The sequence below is a fragment of the Macrobrachium nipponense genome, chromosome 46 (assembly GCF_015104395.2).
Source record: "Macrobrachium nipponense isolate FS-2020 chromosome 46, ASM1510439v2, whole genome shotgun sequence".
Lineage (NCBI taxonomy): Eukaryota > Metazoa > Arthropoda > Malacostraca > Decapoda > Palaemonidae > Macrobrachium > Macrobrachium nipponense.
The window spans coordinates 38,463,460-38,469,459 of NC_061106.1; the positions used below are offsets into that span (position 1 = coordinate 38,463,460).

Sequence of the window (6,000 nt, forward strand, 5' to 3'; positions counted from 1 at the left end):
TCTTTTAGTTCTATAACTTTCCATGCATTTTTTTCTTTTGCAAGACCTTTTTTCCACTTTCTGATTTTCTGGAACAAGATCCTTCTGTCTCTTGGTATGCATGAATGATGTTTACTTTTCTTCTTCGGTATATATTTTTTCCCATATTTTTCAACCAAATCTATATTTTATAATTTTATCTCCGTATTTACCCTTATGTCATCAACTTACGAAAATGTTATCCAATCTTTGTTTAATTCTTCATTAATTTCTGACCATTTATATTTTTACTGTAGAAGTTGTATATTTTTTCCATATCCTTTCCCACTTTTTCATTTCTTGCTTATCTCTATTTTCACTTGCTTTGGAATGAACGGTAATTCTATGACATTATGGTCATGAAATATTCGCATTATCAAAACTATTATTTCTTTAACATAATTCATCTCGTTCACAAATACTAGGTCTAAAGTATTTTCCATTCTTGTTGGCAGGTGATTTATTTGTTTTGAATGTTGTATTCTAGGAGCATATCTAATAGGCTTTTCAAATTGCCTCTTATCTTCTGCACTACTATTACTCTCTTTTTTATATGTATAAGTACAAACCACAATCTCCTATTCGTTCTTTCCATTCTACGAAAGGAAAGTTTGAAGTCACAGATAGGAGAATAGTCCAGTCCTGTGATTTCTACATATCATCATCCAATTTTTATTATTAAAGTCAAACTCTTTAGTATTAGGAGGTCTATATCTTACTATGTTCATCAATTTTTCAGATTCAAATTCTACCGCTATTAGTTCACATTCTGAGTTACTATATTTCTCATATATTTTTCCTTGTTTTTTGTCTTTCCCATATATTGCGGTTCCCCCTTGATTCCTATTTTTTTCTATCTGATCTATAAGTTTTGGAACCCTTTTATTTGATCATCATTCCCAGTCTCTTGGGAATACCAGGTTTCACTTATTATTCATTATATCTATTTTCTTTTCATTTTGGGTTAGTTCTTTCTAAGTACTCTTTTTTATATTTTTTCTTTTTGAGTTACTCGTAACTAAACCTGCGCATTCATCACTATGATGGTTTGCGTGTTTTCTCCTTCATTTAATACTGGTAGTAATAAGGATTTTCCCATGTCTCTTTCTGTTCTGGGTATGTTGTTCTTTTTTTCATTTCCAGAAATTCTGACATTAAAAAATCCAACTTTTCCACCATAATATTTGATCTTCCTTCATCATAAATTATTCATTTGTGTCTGAATCTGCAATTTTCTCCGTTTCTTGCAATATCCTCGTGCATAATAAAATACAGTTATTATCTGAGTAGAATTTCGGAGCTGATGCTTTGAAATTTTTTGCTGACACCTCTGCATTATCTCATTGGTGGTTTGCTTTTCTCTTTTACCTGATATTCTTGATTTCTCTCTTTATTTGTTTCTTTCTTATTTGGATTTATTACTTGGTTGGTTATTTATTTGATTATGATTCATGGCTACAGGGTGCATATATTTGCATTTTTTGTCGAACTTACATCCTTTTCCTTCTTTTAGGTTTTTACATATTTTTGGATGCAGATCTCTGCAATCATCCCCATATCCATCTAAAGTATGCACATTTACCATATATTTCATAGTTTTGACATTATCTTAGGATTTTTGTAGTAACATCTTTCTCCAAATCTGCAATTCCCTCTTTTCAAAAGGTTGCAGATTTTGTCTTTCTTGTCTATTTTTTCCTCTTTCCCGTCATTGTATAGATCTGGGTAGAGCCTCTTCGGGATTGCTTTTCTGTTGTCATATCGTAATTTATTTCTTCGAGGAGAGAGAGGAGAGAGAGAGAGAGAGAGAGAGAGAGAGAGAGAGAGACTAGGCCTATTTCCCCTGCCTAATGGCGCATGAACTATACGCCTAGTACAACATCAGCGCTTCATTTTAATGACGACCATACTATATACGGATACTATGAATTATTCGTCACACGTTAGTAGATCCTAATACTCCCACTTGTCATGGTCTACGAAACTTTGCGTCGAGCATAGTCCTAATCATACAAATGACTGTATAGAGCTTCGCAAATAAAGAGCTTGCAAGTAGATTAACAGAGGAGAAACAGTAAACGTCTATACGATTATGTCAAACCAAAATGTTTATACGCGTGCGCATGCGTCATAATGACGATGAAAACGTTGATCAAATAGTAAAGAAAAGGGTAATTGTTTGTCACCGTAACTCACCTTGGTTAAAACCCCTCCTCTTCCTCTTAGCCTTGCAGACTATTTCCCTAGTACTACTTCTTCCTCCTCTAACTACGGGTGACGTCCGGAGCCTCCAGACTGCAAAGAAACGCGAAACAAGGTTAGTGGATCTTTACCCAAAGGACTCGGCTGCAGCTCTCGCTGCAAGGAGTCCTCTGTTGTTTCATTCGGAAAGAGACAGGAGGCAGGAAGAGTTACAAGGAGTTACAAGGATTACGATGTCTCAAAGACTTGTTAGACCATCCGAGGAGACATTGTGTGCTCACTTATCTGTAGGAGTAAGTTTTAGGAAATGGTATAAGGAGTTACGTGGTATTCATATCTGCGCACGTGTAAGTGCTCATACAATTAATATGCTCGGACAAACCTCATCATAAATACGAGAATGATTACACATCCGCGTAGACGCGTGTGTATGTGTGTACATACACATACACACACACACACACACACACATATATATATATATATATATATATATATATATATATATATATACATACTATATATATATAATATATATATATGTGTGTGTGCGTGTGTGTGTGTGCACATTCTCGTATTTATGATAAGGTTTGTCCGGGCATATTAATCATATGATTCATAATCTGCTTATTTTGCTGTATATATACAATATATGTATATACATTATATATATATAAATATAGATAGGGTACATAATACAAAATATATGTATATATATTTATATAAAAAATAATGAGTATATATAATTAAAGGATGAGAGAGAGAGAGAGAGAGAGAGAGAGAGAGAAGCACGCTGTTTTAATAAAAAATCAAATCGGCCAATTCTGTCAAATATCCCGGTGACTCTTCAAACCAATCGCCTCAGGAGAACTTGGGAACCGGTTTAAACTGACGTTCGTGAATTCCACTGCTGTTCAAGGCAGTCTTCAAGAACAAAAGCAGAAAAAAGAAAAATAATAATAATAATTATTGGCGATTAGTCATATACAAGGAAAGTGACCTTCACTGCCGATCATGTTCTTCGTCGGGGGGAGGTTAAACTAATTTACTCTGGTCTGTCCTCGACGATTTCTTCTTGCTTGTCCACTTCCTACATCCAACAGCAAGGATAATGGTTGTGCTTTCTCTGCGGTAGCGTAAAAGCAATGGCACCGTACGAGCGTTATCTTGAATAATTTATAAGAATGAGGGAGCGATCTCAATAACAGTAATTATCATAATCAACATCGGCAACAAGAGATTGTAATAATCACTTCATATTTAAGCAATAGCTACGGTAGTAGATAATGCTATTGTCGTCGTTATTGTTGTGGATGATTGCTTCAAATATAATCCAGAGGCAATATATGCATATATATAAATGTAAATAAATAAATAATATATATATATATATATATATATATATATAAACTGGATCGATTACGATGAAAATATACAAAATACATTCTTATATGGCAATGGCAGAGACAAATTTCAATAATTGTATCTTAGCTTAAAGTAAGACCACTTACTGTCTCTAAGTGAGCTGAGCTCATCATATTGAAGCATCGGCCTATAATAACTTCTCCCTGATAAAGACATGAAATCGGACTGTCTTTAGCTCTATTGTTGAGACTTAACGATTGTTAATGCGACAGAAATATTCTTTTAATGTCAAGGTGCAAGATTTTTTTCATTTTGAGCTTTCAAAACTATTTTCAAAACTATAACTGTTTGAAGACTAACTCTGGTGCGTCTGATATTACTAAACGTAATTCATTAGTAAATTTTTCTGATTGTTGATGGAACACCTATCCTAAAAAAAACATAAAGCTATTATGACATAGTTTTATGGAGCATGTTATATTTTCATCATTAAATAATTAATAATATATATGAATACTCCTAAATTTGTAAGCAATACAGTTACCACTAGAATACAGATGGAAAGAACAATAAGTCTTATTTCCCATTTCAACAGAACGATTACGACATACAGAAGTGGAGGTCATTTTGTTCTTCGACTACGGAACTCTCAGGGTCATCAGAGGTCGAGGGAGGGGAGGGAAGGGGAGGGGAGGGGAGTTTGTTTGTTTGTATGGTGCTTTTACGTTGCATGGAACCAGTGGTTATTCAGCAACGGGACCAACGGCTTTACGTGACTTCCGAACCACGTCGAGAGTGGACTTTCTATCACCAGAAACCCCAAATACATATCTCTCACTCCTCAATGGAATGGACCGAGAACCGAACCCGCGACCACCGAGGTGGGACGCGAAAACCATACCAACCACGCCGCTGAGGCGCTGGAGGGAGGGGGAGGGGGAGGGGGAGGGGATGGGATGGGGGAAGGGAAGGAAGGGTGGGGGAGGGTGTTTTGGATGGGCGGGACTTCAGTGAAGGAGGATATAGCACTAGAAAAAATCTCCTTGACACAAACAAATAAAAGCATAAAAAACTCAAATAATCAAAGATAAATGAATAAATAAAAAAAATATATTTATATAAAACTACTGAAACGCCTCGCTAACCATACAAAAGGGTTCACGAGACAAAGCGACCCCTGGCATCATCGAGATACCAATCCGTCGGGACGTGTGCTAAATGGGCCATAATTGCCTGTGTCCGATGGCAACATATGGGGGTGGGGGTGGGGGGGGGAGGGGGGGGGTACGTCTGCTGCTGCTGCTGTTGTTGCTACGCTCTTGCTGTCTCTCGCAGCATTGAACAATGGGTCCTTAAACATTGACTCCAGCAGCAGCAGCAGCGGTCGAAACCCATAAGCGCTGAAACGGAAATTGACAGTAAAAGGTTTGAAAGGCGTAACAGGAGGAAAACCTCAAAGCAGTTGCACTATGAAACAATTGTTAGGAGAGGGTGGAGAGTAAGATAGAAGAAAGTGAATATGAACGGAGGTACAGTAAAAGGAATGAAAGTAGTTACAGCTAAGGGTCGAAGGGACACTGCCAAGAACCTTCAGTAATGCCTACATTCAGCGAATGAGGCGCACTGACGGCACTACCCCCCTACGGGGAATATTGAAATAAGAAAGAAATACCACAAACACGATGGAATAAAGAACAAGGGAACAAAGAAATGGCAGGGAAGGTACCAAACCTCACTTGCGAGATCTCTTATAACCCCAATTGCCGTTATTGAAATGGGTCCCTGCATTTATTCATATAACCTCGAGGGCGAGACATTATAACCACAATACAAGTCACCTTGGATCTTGATGGCATCGTCCTAAGAAAGAGAGAGTCAGCATCAAACTCTTCCAGGAACAACACTCGAAATAACACAAACAGTTTAACATATTCTTAAGTTTCATTTCAAGCACTTTTTTGTATAAAAAGTAAGGAGACTGTTTTATAGATTTACATCTGTCCTGACATAAATTAGGAAATTACACATATATAATTTTTTTTTATTCAGAGGACGTTTTAAAATGAAGAAAATTTGTCAAACAAAAATGAAGCATAATCACCAAATTTTCATATTCCATGGAGGTCTCAGAATGACCGAAAATATCCTGCAAAAATAAATGAAAAAAAAAAAAAATAATATTTCGCTTTCATAAAACTGGTTCTTCTCCCTCCTCCTCCTCCTCCTCTTCCTCAATATGATCTTAGACCTTTGTTCAGGGAATAATCCTGAACTGCAGCGCCACCTTAGCCGAGTAAAGCATGGCTATGAAATTTACATAAGCCTTTGAATGGGCGATGAATCCGAGGACGTCAATAACACCTGATTTTCCCTCAGGCCCAGGTAATGGAGGACAGTCACCATACAGACCCAGAC

At 36.8% G+C, this 6,000-nt stretch overlaps 2 protein-coding genes across 2 annotated transcripts in view; one reads left to right on the forward strand and one right to left on the reverse strand.

Annotated features, from left to right (window-relative positions):
* Positions 1-6,000, reverse strand: part of LOC135214922 (ATP-binding cassette sub-family G member 1-like) — a 354,258-nt gene that overhangs the window by 240,137 nt on the left and 108,121 nt on the right. Inside the window, exon 2 of the mRNA XM_064249394.1 lies at positions 2,215-2,313. The gene's annotated coding sequence lies outside the window, so the exon portion shown is untranslated. The remainder of the gene's footprint in view (positions 1-2,214; positions 2,314-6,000) is intronic.
* Positions 1-6,000, forward strand: part of LOC135214698 (uncharacterized N-acetyltransferase DDB_G0290199-like) — a 153,466-nt gene that overhangs the window by 82,421 nt on the left and 65,045 nt on the right. The gene's annotated exons all lie outside the window — the stretch shown is intronic.